Source organism: Chelonia mydas, chromosome 5 (assembly GCF_015237465.2).
Source record: "Chelonia mydas isolate rCheMyd1 chromosome 5, rCheMyd1.pri.v2, whole genome shotgun sequence".
Lineage (NCBI taxonomy): Eukaryota > Metazoa > Chordata > Testudines > Cheloniidae > Chelonia > Chelonia mydas.
The window spans coordinates 27,319,710-27,343,357 of record NC_051245.2 but is presented as its reverse complement, the minus strand read 5'-3'; the positions used below and the strand labels follow the sequence as shown (position 1 = coordinate 27,343,357).

The following is a 23,648-nucleotide window of genomic DNA, read 5'->3' as shown; positions in this document are numbered from 1 at the left end:
TCAGAACTCCGTTCCAGTTTTCAAAATGCCAAAACATTTGTCAAAATCTCCCAGGGCATGAAGGACAGAGGCCATAACAGGGACCCGAAGCAGTGCCGCGTGAAACTGAAGGAGCTGCGGCAAGCCGACCAGAAAACCAGAGAGGCGAACGGCCGCTCCAGGTCAGAGCCCCAAACATGCCGCTTCTATGATGAGCTGCATGCCATTTTAGGGGGTTCAGCCACCACTACCCCAACCCTGTGCTTTGACTCCATCAATGGAGTCGGAGGCAACATGGAAGCAGGTTTTGGGGACAAGGAAGATGATGAAGAGGAGGTTGAAAATAGCTCACAGCAAGCAAGCGGAGAAACTGGTTTTCCCGACAGCCAGGAACTGTTTCTCACCCTGGACCTGGAGCCAGTACCTCCCGAACCCACCCAAGGCTCCCGGACCTGCCAGGCAGAGAAGGGACCTCTGGTGAGTGTACCTTTTTAAATAGTATACATGGTTTAAAAGCAAGTGTGTTTAATGATTAATTTGCCCTGACATTCACGGCCAGTAAAGTATGTATGTAAAGTTAACAGCAAAGTTTACCGTGAAAAAGTGTACCCATTGTTCTATAAAATGTGTCTTTTTAAATACCACTGTTCCTTTTATTTTCTCCACCAGCTGCATGTGTTTCAAGGATCACAGCATCTTCTTCTTCCCAGAGGCTAGCGAAGATTAGAAGGCAAAAAAACCGCAGTCGCGATGAAATGTTCTCTGATCTCATGCTGTCCTCCCACACTGACAGAGCACAGACGAATGCATGGAGGCAGACAATGTCAGAGTGCAGGAAAGCACAACACGAACACAAGGAGAGGTGGCAGGCTGAAGAGAGTAAGTGGTGGGCTGAAGAGAGGACTGAAGATGTTAGGTGGTGGCAGCATGATGATAGGAGGCAGGATTCAATGCTGAGGCTGCTGGAAGATCAAACTAATATGCTCCAGCATATGGTTGAGCTGCAGGAAAGGAAGCTGGAGCACAGACCGCCGCTACAGCCCCTGTGTATCCAACCGCCCTTCTCCCCAAGTTCCATAGCCTCCTCACCCAGACACCCAAGAACGTGGAGGGGGGGCCTCCGGCCACCCAGCCACTCCACCCCAGAGGATTGCCCAAGCAACAGAAGGCTGGCATTCAATAAGTTTTAAATTTTTTAAGTTTTTAAGTTTTAAAGTGCAGTGTGGCCTTGTCCTTCCCTCCTCCCCCACCCCTCCCGGGCTACCTTGGCAGTTATCCCCCTATTTGTGTGATGAATTAATAAAGAATGCATGAATGTGAAGCAACAATGACTTTATTGCCTCTGCAAGTGGTGATTGAAGTGGGGAGGGGAGGGTGGTTAGCTTACAGGGAAGTAGAGTGAACCAAGGGGTGGGGTGTTTCATCAAGGAGAAACAAACAGAACTTTCACACCGTAGCCTGGCCAGTCATGAAACTGGTTTTCAAAGCTTCTCTGATGCGCACCATGCCCTCCTGTGCTCTTCTAACCGCCCTGGTGTCTGGCTGCGCGTAACCAGCGGCCAGGCGATTTGCCTCAACCTCCCATCCCACCATAAATGTCTTCCCCTTACTCTCACAGAGATTGTGGAGCACACAGCAAGCAGTAATAACAGTGGGAATATTGGTTTCGCTGAGGTCTAAGCGAGTCAGTAAACTGTGCCAGCGCACTTTTAAACGTCCAAATGCACATTCTACCACCATTCTGCACTTGCTCAGCCTGTAGTTGAACAGCTCCTGACTACAGTCCAGGCTGCCTGTGTGTGGCTTCATGAGCCATGGCATTAAGGGGTAGGCTGGGTCCCCAAGGATAACTATAGGCATTTCAACAGCCCCAACGGTTATTTTCTGGTCTGGGAAGAAAGTCCCTTCCTGCAGCTTTTGAAACAGACCAGAGTTCCTGAAGATGCGAGCATCATGTACCTTTTCCGGCCATCCCACGTTGATGTTGGTGAAACGTCCCTTGTGATCCACCAGTGCTTGCAGCACCATTGAAAAGTACCCCTTGCGGTTTATGTACTCGCTGGCTTGGTGCTCCGGTGCCAAGATAGGGATATGGGTTCCATCTATCGCCCCACCACAGTTAGGGAATCCCATTGCAGCAAAGTCATCCACTATGACCTGCACATTTCCTAGAGTCACTACCCTTGATATCAGCAGATCTTTGATTGCGGTGGCTACTTGCATCACAGCAGCCCCCACAGTAGATTTGCCCACTCCAAATTGATCCCCGACTGACTGGTAGCTGTCTGGCATTGCAGGCTTCCAAAGGGCTATTGCCACTCCCTTGTGAACTGTGAGGGATGCTCTCATCTTGGTATTCTGGTGCTTCAGGGCAGGGGAAAGCAAGTCACAAAGTTCCATGAAAGTGCCCTTAGGCATGCGAAAGTTTCGCAGCCACTGGGAATCATCCCAGACCTGCAACACTATGCGGTCCCACCAGTCTGTGCTTGTTTCCCGGGCCCAGAATCGGCGTTCCACGGCATGAACCTGCTCCATTAGCACCATGATGCCCACATTGCCAGGGCCCATGCTTTGAGAGAAGTCTGTGTCCATGTTCTCATCACTCTCGTCACCGTGCTGACGTCGCCTACTCACCCGGTTTCGCTTTGCCAGGTTCTGGTGCTGCATATACTGCTGGATAATGTGCGTGGTGTTTAATGTGCTCATAATTGCCAAAGTGATCTGAGCGGGCTCCATGCTTGCCATGGTATGGCATCTGCATGGAAAAAAGGCATGGAATGATTGTCTGCCCTTGCTCTGACGGAGGGAGGGGCGACTGATAACATGGCTGACGGGGTTGGCTTACAGGGAATTAAAATCAACAAAAAGGGTGGTTTTACATCAAGGAGAAACAAAAACAACTGTCACACAGAATGGCCCCCTCAAGGATTGAACTCAAAACCCTGGGTTTACCAGGCCAATGTTCAACCCACTGAGCTATCCCTCCCCCCTGGTATTCCAGGCAGGACTGAATCTCCATTAAACTTTTCAAGGTGCCCCTGACAGACCTCACTGAAACAATTGTCAGCCGTTGATTTCACAGAGGGAGGAAGGGAGGGAGGGAGAGGGGAGCAAATGAATACAAAACAAACCTGGTCTATTTCTTGTTTTGATCCACTCCATCTGTCTTTTACATCTTAGGCTGGCAGCAGACGGTGCAGTAGGACTGCTAGCCATCCTCATCTCCTGGCTGCTCACCAGAAAACGGTGCAATACAACTGCCGGCAGGACTAAAGAGAATGACCTGGTCGAGTCACTCCTATTTATGTCCCTGCGCCCGTGTCTGCCCAGGTGCTCCTGACCGACCTCACCAACGCACCCAAGAGCACCTAGGATATGATGACGATGGTTATCAGGCCTATTGCACCGTCTGCTGCCACAAGGCAATGAGCTGCTGCTGTGTAGCAATGCAATACCGCATCTGCCAGCACCCAGGAGACGTACAGTGACAGTGAACTGAGAGGGCTCCATGCTTGCCGTGGTATGGCGTCTGCACAGGTAACCCAGGAAAAAAGGCACAAAACGATTGTCTGCCGTTGCTTTCATGGAGGGAGGGAGTGAGCACCTGACGACATGTACCCAGAACCACCGGTGACAATGGTTTTGCCCCATTAGGCATTGGGATCTCAACCCAGAATTCCAATGGGCAGTGGAGACTGCAGGAACTGTGGGATAGCTACCCACAGTGCAACGCTCTGGAAGTCGACGCTAGCCTCGGTACTGTGGAAGCACTCTGCTGAGTTAATGCACTTAATGCACTTGGAGCATTTTGTGTGGGGACACACACAATCGACTATATAAAAACGATTTCTAAAAAACCGACTTCAATAAATTTGACCTAATTTCATAGTGTAGACAGACCCTAAAAGCTAGTTACACCTTTATGATGAGAGTTCTGGAAGCAAATTATATATAAAGCAAGCACATTAAAATTTGGGACAAACTGCAGGTGGGAAGGGAAGGCTCAGATCATGGGTTTCACCACAAGCCTTTCATCTCTGAGAGCCAAATTCTACTCTCACTCATATGAGCGTACTCCAATTTGCATCAATTGGGTTTAAACCCATCCATGTTAGTGAGAGCAGAATTTGCCCTGAATTTGGGAACCACAAATCCAGCCCAGGCCACGAGTGGGTGGTTTAAGGTGGAAGTGGGTCCAGTCCAGTTTTAAATGAACTGGCATAAACTACCACCACTTTTATCATTAAGTGGCTAACAAGCCCAGAATTGAATGGTTCTAGATGTAATATTTTCAGGTCCGGTGTGAGATTCACTGATGGGCTAGTGTTGCTATAAGTTAAGATGCTGCTCTATCTGTTCTGAAGACAGAAGACTTCATTCCCCAGGGGTTTCTAGACAGAACTTTCCACCAGCACTGAACTGGCCTGAGAGAAATACAAAGTGATTTTAATTTAAGAAGGATGCTGATTGTTTCAGAAAACGGATTGATATTTTATCTTTAACTAACTGAATTTATATATTTTTTTTAAAATAGCAGGCCGAAGCCACATGAGGAACAACACCGAGCAGTCCAAAGGTTGAAGTACAAATTCTTCCTTTCTATTTCCTTTGACATACTCTGCCTTCTCTCAATTCGCATTGGTGAAGTTTCCACTGAAAGGCATCTCTTAAGCCAGATTTCTGCTGATTCCTATTCCATTGTTCACCAAAGTGAAAATTCTATGGTGATAACCACAGCATCTGATTAATAATGTAATTCCCTTCAATGGTCATGACATTAGGGGAGATATAAGGAATTTGCTGATTCTGTAGAGCTCAGCCTTTTACTACATGGCCATAACATCTGTAGTGGAGAAGTGAGGAATCCAGGAGCAGACAGTTTACCTTATGGCAAATTCCAAGGCACTATTTAAAGTTCAAATGAAATTCCAGCACTCAAAGTGGGAGGTTTTCTAAAAAAAAGTCCCAGATCTGTGAGTGAAAAGTTTAATTATGGACGAGATGACACACATAGTAAAGCCCACAAAGGCAGCAACACCGCTGTGGAAGCACATTCCACTAAAATCTTAAAAGATTACTTTTATAATAAACTATGCATTCTTGAGCAAGCCATTGCGGGATTAGCTACCACTTTGCCTCGCTGCAAGCAGATTTTTTGCAAACTGTTACTGACACCATGTTCAAGGCATTCATGTGTCCAAAGCTAACATTGGTGTCTTGCAAAGGAATCTACTTTTCAATGTTTTTATTTAATCTTGTTTCCCTCTCTCCCATCTAAACTGAAATCCCAACAAGAAGAGCAGGCGGTGGCTTAGACAGTGTTAACATCCAGAAAAGCAATGGAAAAACTAGCAGTGGTGAGGCTTTCCAGCTGTAACTGCAAGATAATTTTAGACCTGCTGAAAAATGACTTGCATCTGTGAGGCACCTAGACTGATGTTGTTCTGCACAACAAAGGGTTAACTTAAAAACCCAGCATCTTGGGTAGGGCACTGAACCTATGCCAACAGTGGTAATATCAGACACAACAAATATTTTAAAAATCACCATCCTGCAAAACCCAGCACTCGCTCACCTGTGAACACTTTAATAGGCAGGTTTAAAGCTGCAACAGGCTTTGTCGAATTCATATGTTTGTACAAATCCACCTTGAAATAAGACTGTTTCTTCTTTTTATAAAATATGAAGCCTGCTATCAAAATCCTAGATTGCATACAGATAAAATAATTGTATTCCAGTTGGGGTTGCTGCCCGAGTCCTCCTATACTTAAAAACAATCCCATTAGGTATGTTTAATGTAACATTTCTGAATTCTAGCTTTTAACTCAAAAGTATGAAACATTAAGGCTTTGTTTTTGAGCTGAATGAAAAAAAAATGATAGTACACTAGGTTAAGACTTTTAAAGACATTTTATTCTCTGAAGTCAACTGCAGTTTTTTCCAGTTAGCCATAAAGCATTTAGCTGCAGAGCAGTTTTACCATTAGATTATTAGTGACACTTTGAGTGCTGGTGTAAAACTAAATGCCTTGTGGCATTTCTACACTAAACCCTAGTGTGCAGTGCCTTTGGTAAAACATCATATATGTACTGGGGTCTCTTTCAGTACTACAATAAATAGTGCATATGAAATTTACAAATAAACTGTGTTGGAGAGAGGACTGTGTTGTGGGTGAGCAAGGGCATGAGTTGCTGGGGGCTGGGGCACAAGACTTATGAGGAGAGGCTGAGGGAACTGGGGTTATTTTGTCTGCAGAAGAGAAGAGCGGGGGGGGGCGGGGATTTGATAGCAGACTTCAATTACCTGAACGGGTGTTCCAAAGAGGATGTTCTCAGTGGTAGCAGATGACAGAACAAGGAGTAATGGTCTCAAGTTGCAGTGGGGGAGGTCTAGGTTGGCTATTAGGAAAAACTATTTTACTAGGAGGATGGTGAAGCACTGGAATGGGTTACCTAGGAAGGTGGTGGAATCTCCATCCTTAGAGGTTTTTAAGTCCTGGCTTGACAAAGCCCTGGCTGGGGTGATTTAGTTGGGGACCGGTCCTGCTTTGAGCAGGGGGTTGGACTAGATGACCTCCTGAGGTCTCTTTCAACCCTGATATTCTATGATTCTAAGAGTTCTAATCCTGTGTGTGGTGGGCTATTTTATGCAAGTCACTTCTTAGCATCTCCCTATTTACTAGAGACAAAGCCTACCTCACAAATGCCTATATTAAGAGGACCAGTTACCTAAGAATTCTAGAGTACTTTGAGACAGTTATTATTTAAAATACATATTGCAGTAGCACCCAGAAACCCTGATCCTGATTATGATTAGAGCCCCTTAGTGGTAGGTGCTGAACAAATAAAATATTATTAATCTCAGATGTAACAGTGTAAAACATAACCGAGGTCCCAATCCTGCAAACATTTATACAGACGTGTAACAAGAAGCTTGTTATTTGTAGAAAGTAACTTTACACACATAAGTAGCATGCACTTCCTTAAGTGTCTGCAAGGCTGGGATATAAAATGTTTTTTTTCTCCCTTATGAGAGAATTTTCTGCTTCTGAAGTGAGGGACTGAGAGCACCACTGAGAATCAAGCATAGTGCAGGCACAGTTGTGTTAATGCACCTGTGTCATCACCAGATATCCAGCACCCTTGTTATTCCAGGCTTGGGCCTCTTCTCAGCAGTCTGTCACTTACGCTGGTGGTTTTGTATGCAGGGTTAGATGGAGACCATAAAATATACAACACATGATATATTTAACCACCACCTCCCAAGTGTCCAGCGATGAAATAAAGGGCATTGCATGACTTTCGCATAAAACACACCTTTCCCCACTCCACATTTCCTAATATATATTGTAACTGGGTGGGGGGAAGGGAGAGATGACAGGATCCAATACTGGGGAACAAAAACAATAAAAGTGCTTTGAGTAAAGATTGGTGTAAGCTGCCAAAGTCAGATCTGGATACAACCTGCCTACGACCCGAAGTTTGAAGATGCCTTGATCCAGGATTTTGGTTCAGCCAGTTATAAAGTACCCAAATTCATATCTGCATCTAGGTATGGATTTTTAAACACCATCTCCACAAATAAATACAAACATATACACATTGAGATCAGGCTTTGTATCCCCTCTACACAGAGGGAGTTTGGAAGTGCTTTCTAAAAATGCATTTCGGGTTTCTCTTTATGAATGATAATACCTGCAGAATTTGTGAGCTACAGACCTTCCACCCCTTACTTGTGAATTCCCTCTGAGCCTTAAAAACGCACACAACTAATTTAAAAACCTCCGAATTTCCTGCTGTGGGTTTAAATCAACCCCTTTAATGTCATTTTCTCCTCTCTGCTGTAGTACTCATTATTGCATAACAGCCCAACAGCCTTGGTTCCCTTCAGTCCTGGTTTGCAAAGGGTTAAGTTTGGAAGCACCGACACGTTGAGGGGGAGTAGCCAAGCCCAAGCAGCAAAATCATCACAGCACATTCCTGGGTAGTCCTCAGCTGCCAGCATCTGATTAAAACCATATCTCTGGCTGTGAGTGGCTAACTACGCTAAAGGCTGGAATACAACTGAATATTTAACCGGGCCCACGGTGTCAGCTACTCTACCGGCTGTAGCCCGAGGAGTATGCACCGAACAGCACGGAGCTAGTCTGTAAGTAGCTCTTCAGGAGGGTGGTTCTTCCTCCTCCTGCCTTTTTTGGGGGGGATCGATCGGGGGCTCCTTGTAAAGGCTCCTGGGGGCTCCAGGCCAGACTGCCCCTAGTACAGGGGTGGAGGGGGCGCAAGAATCCGGTCTTAAGGCAGCAGCCCCCAGCCTGTTCCCGAGTGTGAAATTGACTCGCTGGCTGGGGTTGCTGCCTCTGAGCCGGACGCCGCAGGCTGGGCTCGAGCGAACCGCCCTCGGAGTGCCCGGGGCGCCTGCTGCCAGGGGTCTGAGCCTCCCCCTGCTGGGCTCTTACTGCCTGCCGGGGGACTCCGAGCCCAACCCGCAGCGTCCCTGGGGCGAGCCTGTGAAACGGGCTCCAGGCAGCCGAGAGAAGGCGGCCCCTCGGAACGGGAGCCGATTAATCGCCTACCAGCTGGTCTTGGCTTCTCCCTCACGAAGTCTCTGATTTCTATCACTAGAAAAAACTCTTCCTGGGGGCTAACGGATCACGAACTTGGGCTTTATTGTGGCAACGCCCTTGAGTAAAGGCTCTGCCAAAGACCGAGACCCCACTGGGGCTAACTAACGCCTTTAAAGCGCTGAAACGTACAATAGTAGCCGTGCTGGGGGAGGGGACGCGAGAGACTGGGCTAAATCTCTGGAGCCAGCTGTGACTGTGATGGCTTTCATAGCCTAGGACTAGTGCGGTTTTTAAATCGATATGGGGGGATATTAATGCTAGGCAGTAGCAAGGCCTTACTCCCAAAATAAGGCTCCAGCTAAAATTGGGTGGAAATGTCTGCATCCTGCTTTCAGGCGTCTAAAAGGGCCCATCTCCTAAAGAAGCCCAAGAACACCAAGCAAAATAAACAAGCATTTTCTGCAGCTAGGAGGGGATTAAGACAAGATTTATTTTTATATATATATATAGCAAAAACCTGCTGTTCTAGAAATAGTGTGGATGAAAGAATCCAGTCACTCACTGCCAATGGGAGTGGGGGAGAGAAAAGGGTGAGAACATAACTAAGCATTTTGGCCTGAGCATCTTGTTTGTTTGGCTTTCTAATGTCTGCACTTGGGGCAAGTAGGTGACATCTCAGTAGTGATGGGTGAACTCTACAGGCAAATGTGACAGATCTTGTAGCAAAAAAAAAAGCCCCTGCCTAGTGAAAGGGAGCTCCTCTTAAGGATGAAATAAACAGAAATGGGTTACAGGACAAATGTATGCCCTCACTGCTCAGGATATCATGATGACACTCATTGGGGGGCCTATCAGACTGTTCAAGGCAATGTCCTTGTTCTGAGCAGTAGTTGGTTGGTGTCCTAAATCTATTGTTTGCCTACAGTAGAATTTATTTAGCAGCTTGGTGTAACCATTCTCTCCACTGCTTTAAAAACAAAGAGCAGCACATTTAATTAGCTAAACAAGCTAGGAAATGATGATAGTCTCCTCCAGTGAGACAGGATGACTGTATACCTGGGTGGCCTAGCAAGAGCAAATCCTCACCTAACAGCAGGATGTCCCTTGCAGAGACTGGCCTCCTCCCCTTTAAAAAGCCACAAATATTTCCCCTTCAGTGTTGCTGTGGCTTCCACAGTTAACTAGGTAAGGAAAAGTGGTTTTAATACAGGATAAAATACCTGAAATTGGGACACTGTAGAAGCCTGAGTAATTAGACCAAGAAAACTGTACAAATACCAAAGGTCTAAGCTGAATCTAGCAAGGTATCTTCATCTCTTCAGCAGAGATATGCACATGGCTGAAATCCCACTTCGGGGGATGGGCAGGGACACCATAGAAGGGAACATTTCCCTTCATTGGTTATGAAAACTCTTAGATTAGGGTGCCTTTAAATTAGCCTTCTGATGGCAAGTGGCACTTGTGCTTACTAACCCTAACAAATGCATGTTCTGAGATGTTCACCCCCCTTCAATATCTAACTCAAATGTTAGAATTAGTAATAGAAATTGGGATGGGGAAAATGGTTAATTCATTCACAGAAGCTAAAGATTTGATTCCAGACTCAGTTCTGGAGCAAATCCATAACCATCTGGAAAAGGAATATACTAGAAGATGCCTCAAAAATAGGCTTCAAAATAGGGTCCCTAGGGCAATAGAAGATCATTCTTCCCTATCCTTCCCATGTGCAAAATCAGTTCCAAGAGTACTGTCTTGGGAATCATGGTGTATATAGGGCCCTTCCTGCTCTGCCAAACCAAAATGGATCTTGCCCTTTGGGAAAACTTCTGAAATTGCCAGATGTCTTGGGTTTGGGTTTAAAGCATGAATTCCATTCCTAACTTTGAAATGGAACCAACCTTTGCTGTGAACAGAGAACCCCCAAAAGGTATAAAAGATGCAAATTAAGATAGGTGAGCCACAGGAATAAAGCATTAATTGGCAAAAGATAAGACTGAGGAAAAGGTTGGTGTAAATAGGAGAGCATTCCCAAGTCACTAGGACCTTTACTCTAGGCCCCATTTACTCCTTGACCCTTACTCCTGAATAGAACAAATTTAAGACTTCTTGGCATTCAGATCCACTCAACTCCAACATTTCAGGTGACTCTTAATACCTTTTTACCATCTTCACTCATCCTTTCTGGTAACTGGTATTAGACTTTGCTACAGCATGACTTGCTATCAGTCTCCTCATTGCTTTTTTTTTTTTTAATGTCAATTGAAACAAACTAAGCACCAGTTGTCTGTTTGGCATGCTATGAACTGGAAGATGTGGTCCTAACCCCAGAGAACTTAATCAGTTGTGACTGCTATAAAATCCTCACTTTTACAGTGGTAATATCTCCCTAACGCTTCATAGGAAGCTTCCTTGAGGGAAGAAAGGCAGGTCCAATATCCATTGGATGGCCTGGAGACGCAGCAGGAACATGGCAAGTATTTCTTATCTATGTCCTTGCAGCTGTCTTCAGTGTTTAGAACTCTAAGGTGGGGGGAGGGAGGAGCCAGAGCTTTGTCAGTCAAGATCTACTTCGAGGAGAGAGCTGTCCATATGCCTCTAGTTGATGGTCGCTGAGCACCGTCTTATGAATGCTTACCTCTGTGAAGGAAGAGTACTAATCCATTTTACAGATGGAAATATTCTGAATACAGGAATAAGACAACCAGATGTGGGACACATTAAATGAAGCAGGCAGAAAAGACAGCTGTCCCTGGGCTCTGTGGGAACCTAAGTCAATAATACTTGGTTTCAAGGAGGGGGATTGTGGTCTCCCAGCTGGGCAGGCTGCTAAGATGGAACGAGAAGATGTGGATGCCCAGAGATGAAATGGGGTAGTCTGAAACCATGCTGTAATCTTTGAGTACTGTTGCCAGGCCCACAGGCTTCCTATCCTTTTTTGATGAGCTACGTGCTTCTAAGACACTTGGGTGGTCTTTTGGGCTGACCCAGCACTCTGGGATGCATGTGGACTGCATTCAGCAGGGCCAGCAGTTTGGATGACATTACTGTCCTTTATGAGAGCACTCAAAGCAACAGACTCACTTATTGGCCACCAGAATACTTTAGGGATCTGTTCTCAGTCAGTGGAAGTAAGCTCCCTCAGGCTAGGGGAGGGATAAGAGCAATATTTTGTCCTTACTAGTGCCTATCAGTAAGAGATTCAGATCTTCTGCCCAATTTAACTAACCACAGCCTTCAGTGCATAGTTAGATTAATGTCCTAAGTATCCTTCAGATAAGGGATCCTGAAAACTTCAATGGAAGAAACTGTGGCTTTCTAGTAGGAAGAATTTTAAGATCAGAGGTTGAACATTGTTTAGCTTACTCCCACTGGGAATAACGCATGAACAGAGCTAGCAATCCTAGACTTTTTGGAACAGGTGTAATAGAAAGGAATCATGGCTAACTGACATACCAATCAACTTGACATCCTTGAACTAAAGTCTCTTGCAGGAGTGAATGCTGAGGCTAGCCAGGTTACTGCAGAAGCCATCTTGTCACACCTCTGCTTTTTGAGTACAAATGCTGATGTAAACCACTAAAATGCCCTTAGCGGACTTAGGGGGAGGAAGGTGCCTCTACAGAGAAGAGGGAACACTAGCTGGAGGTGAAGCGGGAGGGTGGTGGCTAGGGAATGCCTGGTAATAAATGAGTTGACTGCCAGAACATCATGGTCTTGGGACTCAAAACAAACTGGATGCAGACATCTTGAAATGTAGATGTCTAATATTGCTAATACAGCTTGTGTATAGGCAAGGTCTATTATACTGCATCGGTGTAACTAAACTGGCTCTACTTCCTTGTGTAGGCAAGTCCTTAGCTTTGTTCAACACTTAACTTAGCCTCTTCCTTCCCATACTTAACTTTCTACACACTAATCCCACTGACCCAGGTTTGCCCCTGGGTGTAGAGAACCCCTCAGAATGACACATTGCTGACACGATGTGTGTGACCCAATATAAGTGAAGAACCACCAGCATCCCTGAACACTGCAAAATGCTCTTGGGTTAAAGACTTGATAAAACTCCCAACAACAGGCCTTCACTCCCTCTAATTGTCTCCAAAGTAACAAACACCGATAATACACATCCTCTTAATCATAACACTTTCAGTTCAACGGGACCAGTTAAGGACAGCACATTGGCCTTGATTGAATTTCCTCCCTCTCTACTAGTTCCTATTAGATCCTTATAGGATGGGGATTCTCTTATTAAAATAACAAGGTTCAGTGACTGCACACAATTCAGGAGGCTTTAAAAAGACACTGACTGGACACTTGTTCCCTGTCCTGCAAGAGACCTGTACAAGATACTAGCTGGCAATTTTTACCTTGATACATGAAGACTAAAGTGCCATGTAACTGCAAACATTCTGCTTCATAGAATCCTAACATCTGAAACTACTGTGGAATTTTGTCACATGATATCAAGAATAAGACTTGTCTACCTATATAGGACAAGATAAATAAGAGCACTGAAGGGATTACAATATGAGACAAGTAATTCACTATAAATATCAGATCTGATAGTGCAGTAATCATTCCTTGTGATCAACCCTTACAACTCCAATAGAGAAAGGACTAGTACAAAAGGCCAAAGAACCTCTATCTCGAAAGGCAAAAACTGGAGGAGGCAGTCTTTGTTTTCAGCAGCAGAAGATAAGGGCTTCAAACTGCAAACACTTGTTAGACTGAGGTTGACTTGCAAGATGGAGCTTCAGAGCAGGGTTCAAAGTTGGTGCCTAACCTCTTCCTCCCAGGTAGGAGGTGAGCCCCATCTCCAGGCACTTCTGAGCATTGTTCCCTCTAAGCTGTGCATGTGTGCATGCGCACACAGATCCTAAACCCCATGCACATGGTGAAATACTGCATGCACAACAATTTGCACAGAAGAAATTTTTTGCGCACATGGCCTGTCAAAAATTAGAGGGAACGCTGCTTGTGAGGTAGCTAAAATTCTTTTTTTTTTTTTTTTTTTCAAAGGGTGATGTGGGACAAGATGGTCCTAGAGATGACTGACTTGCAAAAAGGTATAAAGGAAGCCTATGTCAGTCAGGATTAGAACTTAGTTCTTGACTGCTACACCCAGGCTTTGTCATACTGTAAGTCTTATCGTGATTTTCTAGAACATGTATTCCCTTTATCTTGCATCCAGGAAGATATTGCTGTCTGCCAGTAATGTCTAATGGGAGAATCCATATGCAGTTGTAAAATGTTGAATGACCACATAGGGAAGTCCACTGAAAGAGACCTAAAAATGTTGAGGCAGAGAATAGTTCAGATGAGAACCTACCCTGTAGATCTTTTAGGCAGAGATAAGACACTAGTCTTAACTATAGTTACAGAAGGAGGTATAAGCAAATGATTCCAGTTACTCGGCTTTGGCAATGGCAGCGGTGGCACCACGAATTCCCACTTAGACTATCAGTGATATGCAACTCCCCAGGCCCCTAGAGACTCCTCCTTGTATCTGACAGCATTTCATATTTTCAAACTAGCAGTTACCAAATCTCCCTCGGACACTAGTCTAGAGAGACTAGACTCTCCTACTGTGCTCATTGCTAATATCTGAGCATCTTCCAGTGGATTAACAAGCATGTGAGACACATGAAGCAGTGAGATGTTTGCTTCACTCTTATCTGTACTGGCCAAGGGTACATCTACAGAAGGATAAAAGCCCATGGCATGGCTGGCCTAGGTCAGCTGACTTGGACTCTGGAGCTGGAAGTAGAGGAGGGGGAATTGCTATGTAGACACTTGGGCAGCAGCCCAAGCTCTGGGACCGTGAAAGTGTGGAGGGTCCCAGAGCTTGGGCTGCAGCCTGAGCCTGAATGTACATGGCTTCTCCCTTTCCCTCCTTGCCCCCATCCCAGAGTTGAAGCCAGAGTCAGTTGACCTGGGCCAGCTGTGGGTATTTTATTCCTGTGTAGACATACCCATAGTGGATAGTTAACATATCTGTATTGAAGTGGATTAGATTTTAAATTTGCTTTTCCAGATTGACCATTCTTTGTTTTCATGAAGTACTTTTTTCATCTCTATAGAAATACTTCTGTAGGATAATTCTAAGCACTTGCTGAATCATCCATTCCATGCTCAGATCCTGAGCATAATGCAAATTCTCAATCAAATCCTAGCCCAATAGATCTTAACTATTAACTTAAATCACACTACTCTTAAACACCACAAGGGTGATGGAGTAAATCCTATTTTCTTCCAACTTTGTGGTAGATAGTTGGATCATCTGCATGGTATACCATGGCAGGCTGTACAGAAGATAGGCAATAGTCCTACCTCTGGTCTAATGAAATAGACACATGTTCAAACTGCAAAGAGGGATATCCCAATAGTGGCAGATCTTACAACATGCAACTGAAATAACAGTAACTGCTTCAATGTAGAGGAAAAGTCCCAACTTTATTGGGAGAGTGGGAGAATCTTGATGGCAGTTCTTAAAGAGACTTTACCCCCAGTGGTGAGAAGATGTTCTAGCTATAGAGTATGTCTCTTGAGCTACAATTCCAGGTGGAGGTGAAATGGCACTGAGCTATTCCCTTGCTAAAATTCTTTGTTTACATGAGTTATAATGCACTTAGTCTGAGTCAAATTGACCTAATTAAGCAAAACTAAAGTAATGAGGATCCACAACAAATGGTGAAATAGAACTGAAAGTCAAGGCTTAAAGCAACAAATGTATCTCTACACTTCAGAGACTTTTGAGACTTTTTAGGACCACTGAAGCTACATCTTAAAAGTTCCTTATAGGACAGAGATCCATACTGAGGAGAAACTCTAGCTTCCAACTTCTGGATCTTGACAAACTCTTGCCTTGCAGTGATCAACAAACTTGTCTAAAGCTTCTTAATACAAACTGAAAATATCTACTTTTGTCACCTATATTTAAATGACCCAGAACTGCAATAGCCACAAGGCCATTTTGCCCTTTACCCAACTAGCTTCAGATGGGATAAGGGGGTTGTGCAGATTGCAACCAATTCAAATATGAATAATGCATTGGTATAGACTCCTACAGTAAAATCCTGGGTGCTGCTAAGAACTAAGTAAACTGCCAATAAGCAGAATGATGTTCCAATTTATAGATGCTGTATTTCCTAGAGCTTGGTGACCAGCTCTGTTGGGAACTAGCCCAAAGATTTGGGTGTACTTATATTCATGGAGTTATAAACCAATATTAGAATCTGGCCAAAACCGTTCCCATAGAAAGCTGGCTATTGAATCTCTTCCAACCAGCTCTCCTAAATATGTACAAATTCCTTAGAATGTCACAGGTTTGAGAACAGATTTGTAATATGTTAAAATCCTTTAAACTGCTGAACAGCCAGTTCATTTTGAGAACTGTTAGATGAGTAGGCAACAGATGCCTGGCTTTAGTTAAAAACAACCTGAAAAATTATGTAAATGCTGACTAAGCCATGTTCTTGTACTTCCTGGATTCTTAACAAAATCAAATGCTAAGTAAAGACCAAAAACTGGTGGGATGATATCATGAGAACAGACTGTCCTGATCAGTTGATGGAGCAACAGCTAGTAAACTAAGCTGATATGGGAAAGGCATTTGGATGGTGGATCACTGGAATGACTCCTTGTTGGCTGTACTAAGACCTTGGAGTACATGGAGCTGTCACAAATCAATCCCTGTGGCCACCATGATTTGGTCACTGGCTTCACAGTCCTTTTTTGAAGTTTAGCAACCAAAAACTTCCTTAATATAAGATTTAAAGGCAGGTAGCCAAGGAACAGGCTCCCCATCACTACCTCTCATAGCAATTAAACATTGCTTCCAGTGTTGGCAGTATTGGGAGTCCAGCGCAGTGGCAGGGGAGGGGACTACCCAGTACCTTCTAAAACACATTACCCCATAAATAAACCATGGGAACTATAGCTGTTGACAAAGAATAGTCTACAGAAGCAGGCCTGTGACCCTTGTCATAAGGCTACACCTTGGTGAAAGGCATAAACCCTGACCCCAACTGACTAAAGTAGCTCATTTAAATAACAAACAAAACTGTTTCTAGAAAATCATTTGAGCCAATAGTACTTATCTTTAGTGTTGTGAACTTGACTCTTGTAAACTAGCTAAGCAATAGCTTTGACCAGCCGTGTTGTGATTGCTGCTTAGACCTCAAGGCAAAAGCTGATATTAGTGAAAGGTCACCAAATAGCTGACGGTAGCTAGACTAAAACTGATTGTAGCAATGCTGGGATGAGCTTGCCATCAACGTTAACTTGGAGTATGGCTCCTTTTTTTTAAAAAAAAAACCTCCAGTCTCTTGGAAAGAGGAAGGACTCTTAGTGGCTGGTGGGGAGAGAAGCCAAGCATTCACACCTGGTGTGGCAAGAATGACTGGTAATAAATTGCATACCAAAAATTATTCTAGTAAGTGATTTGACAGTTTGATAACTCCAGTGAACTGAATAAACTATAGTATGTATCTTATGAGTTTTAAACAGACTTTGTATTTGTGGATGATCTAAACACTATACCCAGATGGAAAGACATTTTTCTCAACCTGTGTATTTAATAATAAAAAAAATTTAATTTGCTTTAAAAGGCAAGGTGTCCACTGGCAGCCATCAAGACTCCATTTGCATCTGGATTTTGGTTGCTTGAGTCTTTCTATATATCCCACTAGAACTGGATGTGAAAAACAGTCAATCAAATTACTCCTGCTCTTAAAACTCTGGGTCAGTCTCATGCAAACTGCCTCTTCATTCCTAGATGTAGGCGGCAAGAGACAAGGATATTGCTAAAAATGCAGTGTGGTGTAAAGTATTCCCCTTAATAAAAGGGAAATGCTGCATAAGCAGGCTTCTGAAGCCTGTGGTATTTGCACTCTGATACCCCTATGATGTCATTGGGACACTAAATTCAGAAATGTGAATTCATTTACATTTCTCTGAAATGAGAGCCAAAAGGTAAATTGGTAATTCTCCCTCCTCCCCCAAACTTCACTTCAGGGAAATGAGAACTCTGATCTGTAGTGAGGCCCATGAGGAGGCTAACCCCACTAGGGTCCCTGATTAGGCTCTATGCCAAAGTCTGTTGGACTGCTTGCTGGCTGACTATGGTACCACTTTCCAATCGTAAGGAGTAAGTTCAGTTCTTATTCAGCAGGTCATGTCCCAATCTAAGCTGTTGCACTACAGTAGGTTCATTCAATTTAAGTGTAAACTCAATGCCCTTGACCACTCAAAGCACACAGTGCTCTAGCATTTTGGGTGCTTTAATAATGAGGCAAAACACTTCCAGTCTAGCACTTCAACTTTCCAGATGTGCCCAAAAGACCCTGTTCAAAAGGCAGATGTGTCTGAAATACTGCATGCATTTTTCTAATTCACTAATGCTTGCACAATGCCTTTCAAGGTTACTCAGTTCATTGCCAATGCAACAGTGTTTAAACAGTAAAACGTGCAACATTAGCATCCAGTCCAGAGATTTATGTGCATAATTGTCATTGTCGGTCAAGCCACACAGGGACATACATGAATGTGCTATTGTATAGCAGAAGCTGCCCCAAGTATTAATGTGTTAGTATCATAGATTATTTCAGATTCTCTCATGAGAGCAGCATGTTTCTCTCTACCCTGTTTCAGCTTGTTCCACTAACTTTTTTTAGTAAATTAACCCACTTGTTGGTAGAATGCTCAGGGGTTTGTTTTTTCCTTTTAAAAAGAAGAGCGGCCAGGCTTCTCTTAAAAATAGATTGCATCACATGTGCCACTGGAAACTGACAATATCATCCAATAGCTGTGTAATAGACTAAAGATGTCCTTTTGGCAAATGGATTTAATGGTATCTTTATGCAGCTGCTGTTAATAGAGTTCCTGACTATTGGGTTGTCGCGCCTGTCTTCTCCAGACTAATTTAGTAAGAGCTGAAGCAGAAGTACAAAATACAAGCTTTCTAAACTATTAGGAATTCAAATGACTGACTAGTTAAGAGAAAACATAGCCTTACAAAACTATGTTCGTAGTACTTAAATTATTGCAGCAGTTCTGGCAACTTCCCTTATTCCCAACAGGATATGTTGGAGTCGGCAATAAAGCCTTGCTTTCCTGTCCTCTCTTGGCCTCCTGGGTTCTAATTCAAGGTTAATATTTACATGCAATAACTCTTTCGTCTATATCAAGCCCTTTCAGTACCAAGGGACAATGAAGAAGCACATGCTGTGAGGAGGACAAAGTACTAGGCAGTCTAGCAGAGATTTTTACTTTACTGTCAGTTTTTTCCTCTGGCCTCTCCATATTCCCCCTGATTTTTTTCCTTTCTCCACACAATTTAACTCACATGATCCTTGCTGCAGGGCCAGAAATAAAATTATTTCAGTTTCTATAAATGGCAGGTGAGTTCTCTGCTTAACATGGTGGTCTCATTACCTCAGTTTCCAAATAGCAGCACAAGCTATCAAGAGGGATGCTGTTATGACCATAATTGAGGTTTTCAAAATATCTCTAACTGCCCAACTATTTGGAGGGGGAATGCCATCCCAGAGTAATAGCAGTACTGTAGCTTATTGGCAACAATCCTAAAATAAACTGTTAAAGCTGCTGTCCAAAGAGCCTAGAAACTTATGAGGAAACCCTTTTAAATGGTTCTTAACCATCTGTGTATTAATCAATTATTCTTGGAATATCTTAGCCTTTTGAGAAGTCAGCCTGCCTTGCTATAGGTCTGACTTCTATGAAGTGCATGGTAAAACTAATTGTAACTATCAGGTGCATGAGCTGCACTAAAATGCTTGAGTTAAGACAGCCTCCCATAGGCATATAAGACCCATACTAGTTTGGGTGCAGGGTTGTATTTAATAGTCTGAAATACCTAGACTTCCTGGAACCACTCTGAAATCTCAGCAGGATTTCCTGCCTTGAGGTAGATGGCTGCATGGGCCATGTCTTACTATGAGGTTTCTTATCAACAAACATGCCTGCTATGTGAGGTGCTGTGCCGTGCTCCCCCCACCCCACCCACCAGTGCTATATGTGCATGCTGAATGCTCTCACTCTTTATGCATGATCAAGCACTAAATACATTTCACTCCACTGTATCCTGACAGAGTGCTAGGCAAGTTCTGATATAGAATCAGTAGTGGTATTAACTGAGACTGATCTCAATATTTTACCTGAAGTAGAGGCATCAAGATAAGAACCTCAAAGTAATACACTTTAAGCTTTCTAGAGAATCCTAAACAGACTAATAGTGGGTGGTTTGGTTTTTAACACAATAGCCTGTCTTCTGTCAAGCATACCTAGTGGAACAACTTCTGACCATAGCTGCTGTGGGCCAAACTCTACCCTCACTTACACTATAACTCAGGAGTATGAAGGCCAAATTTTTCAAGTGTCTGAGGGCTAGTGTATTGGAACTTCTTCCTAACTCTCCAATAACTCAGCTGAATTACTTGCTTCCTCTTTCAATTAGTATTTTCATGCTTTTAATTGAAAAGCATGACAAACTGGCACAATGACTAATACAAATACCCTTTCCCTGAAATAATCCTTCCTTAAATTCAAAAAGAGTAAAATTAAAGGACTAGAAGTCACATTTTAAGGGCTTCAGATTCCAATAGCTAAAGGAATGGGGGCAGAAGAGGAGGTGTGTGTGTGTGTGTATATATATATATATATATATATAATGTGTCCCTCTTTCCAGTGCTACTGTTGACAGGCTTCATAAAGTGCTGGCAATGAATATACAGTCAGTGCAACATGTTCTGTATACATATGCTGAAGGTGCAAATTTTGAGTTTCTTCCCAGATCCAATCATACTCCTGTATTAGATGGCATACACAATACAGTATGTGAAGTTGCCATGTCTGTGTGTGCCTGCCCTGTTTCATTTGAGTGGTGATCTGATCTTGGCTTTCAAAATGTTAGCTGCTGTGTGGTCTAAGGCCAAAATACAGAGTGTGGCCTTGTTTTTACTGATAGTGGTGGAAACTGTTTGCAGGTGTTCCATTTGATGCTAGAGTCTTCCACAATGCAACAGTAGAATGCACCTAACACTGAAAGCTGCACAAAAATCAGGTGGCTTTATAAGCAATAGGCCCAGAATGGCCACAAGGTGGTCGTGACAGACAGGTGATCAACAGCCAATTAAATGGGATTAATTGTGCATCACTTCATCCCCTGAGTCTTAAGCACTTGCTTCTTCCAAAGCCTGGTCATCTTTATCTGAAAGCTTCAGACCCATCTGAAAAGTTATTTGCCCCTCATATAACCGAACTGCCAATTGCTTACGGCTCTTGTGGGAATACTTTCTCCTTCTTGGCTTGAATGGCTTGCAGTGCCCTAGCTGCTGACTGATCCAGACCCATCACTAGTGGATGCCTTTACTTCATCATTGAACTAATGGCATCTCATCCATCCCACTGCAGAGGTTTTGGATAGTACTCACCTGTGAATACTGCTTCTGATGCAGTGTAACAGTGCAGCAACCAAAGACTTACTCAGTTATATATAAACTGGTTGCCAACATAAACTAAAATAGCTGTTGCTATTTGATTTTTTTCTAACTTGGCAATATGTTGACTTGGTCTGTCTAGGTTCTCACTGGTCTGACCTGGCTTCAAACTGGAGTAGGACTTTCAAGAGAGAACTAGGTTGAGAATAAGTGTCCTGCATAACTGTAGTAAAACAGTGCAGCTCACCTGCTGATCTTAATGAACAGCCTTGTTCTCCCTGGGCTAGAGAATACCCTGGGAACACTAGAAGCACTCACTGGCCCAACTGATCACACCTGACTGGATTACCCAATAAGACCTCAGCTGCTGTTAAGAGTGCAGGGACTTGAACAGCAGACACGGCTGCCCTCTTCTTCTTCTCCCCCCAGCCCCCCAAGAGGAGTATGAAGAGGGGAAGGGTAGTGTGCTGCAGATAGAGGAACTCCTTCCTATTTCTGGCTAGGCATGTATAGCTTCTGAACTAGCTGCTTCTGAAAATGGCAAGCACCCTTGCCATTAAAATTAGGGTGACCACCTGTCCCAAATTGTGCAGGAGAGTCCCAAAATGCAGAGTTAGAGTCCTGGGCTGAATAACTCAGGGCAGCATTTGTCCTGGATTCTCTACAGCTCTGCTTTGCACCTGTCTGAGGCTCAGGTGGGGCCAGCCTCTTCTGGGGGAGGGAGGGACTGAGGTCAGCCTTAGCCACCCCTGCCCACCTGGCCAGGCCAGAAGCCAGAGCTGGGCCATGGTAATTGCTGCTCAGGGAGCCCCAAACCCTCCACCTGCCCTGGGTGGTATGCCTTGAGGGAGGGGGTAATACATGGTGGGGCTGCTCTCTGGCACCCTGCCCTGGGCAAGTGGAGGGTCCAGGGCTCCCCACAGCAGCCTGGGTTCCCTGAGCAGCTCTGGCCTGGGCAGAGCCTTGGAGGAAGGGAATTCAGCATGTATCCCACTTCTGAAAAGGTTGTCACTCTACTTAAAATACCCCTTACTGCTGGAAGCATCCACTTGTTCATTGCATTATCTCTAAAGTGGTTAGGTGAAGTAATCTGGGAGTACTCATTCAGCACAAGTTCTTCTCAGACCATTAACTAGAATTGTCTAGTGAAATTCTTTAAACTAAATATGGTGCTCTTTTGAGCTAGTCTTGAGGCTCATCTAAGGAGTAAAGAAGCCCAACTCACTGAAACATTAACTTTGCAATAGTATAACCTTTGCACATTCCTGAACATCTGGCTCAGCAGGAAAAATGACTGAGTCTCCCAGCTAGCTGAGTGAGAGTGCTTCCCATGGCATGGTAAATGACTTGCTTTTATTGCGCGCACACACACACCAAAAAAAAATGAAGGACCATGTTCTGGAGTAAAATGCTGGCACACCATAGTTTTCAAACATCTGTTCCAGGACTGGGATACAACAAGCCAACAGACTTAAACACATGGAGGGCTATTTCAAACCTGGCTCAAAGTGCAACCTGCAAACCTGGCTCATTCCCAGAGTCATAATATAGTCCTTCAGAGGAATCTTTGTACAGTACACATTTCCTGTTGGCTTTGGGCAAACAGTCTGGTTAGAAACTGGACAATCCCTCTGCAGGAGAGAACACCTCAGACTTCCACAGTGAAAATGGGTCCAATCTTTTCCATCTAAACCTTTCGGAATACTTTAAAGAAACTCCTTGGAACCTAAACTGGTGCATAAGCTTCCAAAAGGGATGGGGAAATGCACACTTCTATCACTAGGGAGCACATACCTGCAAGGACAAGAAAAGCTCTGAGTGAGAAGGCAGCTTCAATCCTTGGGTAGAAAAGCTGAGTAGAAACAGAGCTCCAGAAAGTAATCACTTGCCTTTAGTGGACCACTCTGGCATATCTTGGCTTCCCAAGGAGTGCAGTTGTCTGTGCTCATCAAAATAGTACTTCATCCCCTTTGGTTGCTGCCTCCCTGACTCCAACCTAACTATTTAAGAACAGTTGATATAAGCCCAATTTAAGTTAACTGACCTCTTGAAGCCATTGTCAGTAGGGAATCCTAATAATCGATGGGTGTGTATCTAGTGGGCATCCACAGGGATCACTACTGGGCTTAATGATCAATCTTTAGATCTAGCAGTAAATATAAAAGTTGGCAAAAACAAAGGTGGGCAGAATGCCCTGACATTCTTTTACCAGGTGATCTAGATGGGTACATGGCTTTACCATGCAAGCAATGCATATGGTTGTATTAAAATGCAAAGTCCTACATCAAGGAATGGTCCCCATACCTACTGGACAGGGACTTTCATGATAAGAATGGGGAAGAGACTAATAAAGGATTAGTAACTCATCGCTACACTGGGAGCTCATGTTGAGGGGAGGGTACCAGGACCTTGAATGTATGAACAGGTGAGCCTTAACTAGGACTAGGGAGGTGATTCAGTACTGCAATACCTTATTTTTGTTAAGGACTAGAAAAAAGGTACAAAAGAGTTCCAAATGACTGAGCCCTTGTTGGAGAGTCTGACATCAACTGTAGAGTTAAGATAAGGGGCTTATGCAGATGACCTAGTACAATGGGCATGCACACTTGAATTAATGATGATACTCCTTGCTAGTTTAGGAAAAACCA

General features: G+C 44.0%; 1 protein-coding gene across 8 annotated transcripts in view; it reads left to right on the top strand.

Moving 5' to 3' along the window:
• Window positions 1-7,908: 7,908 nt before the first annotated feature.
• Window positions 7,909-23,648, top strand: part of DAB2 (DAB adaptor protein 2) — a 42,983-nt gene continuing 27,243 nt past the window's right edge. For 3 of the 8 annotated variants that reach the window (XM_043546780.1, XM_037902710.2, XM_007065727.4), the window contains exon 1: window positions 7,927-8,127. The gene's annotated coding sequence lies outside the window, so the exon portion shown is untranslated. Of the gene's footprint in view, window positions 8,128-13,561; window positions 13,681-23,648 lie in introns of those variants that run through there. The other 5 variants (XM_043546779.1, XM_043546775.1, XM_043546778.1 and 2 more) reach the window with 4 other exon arrangements.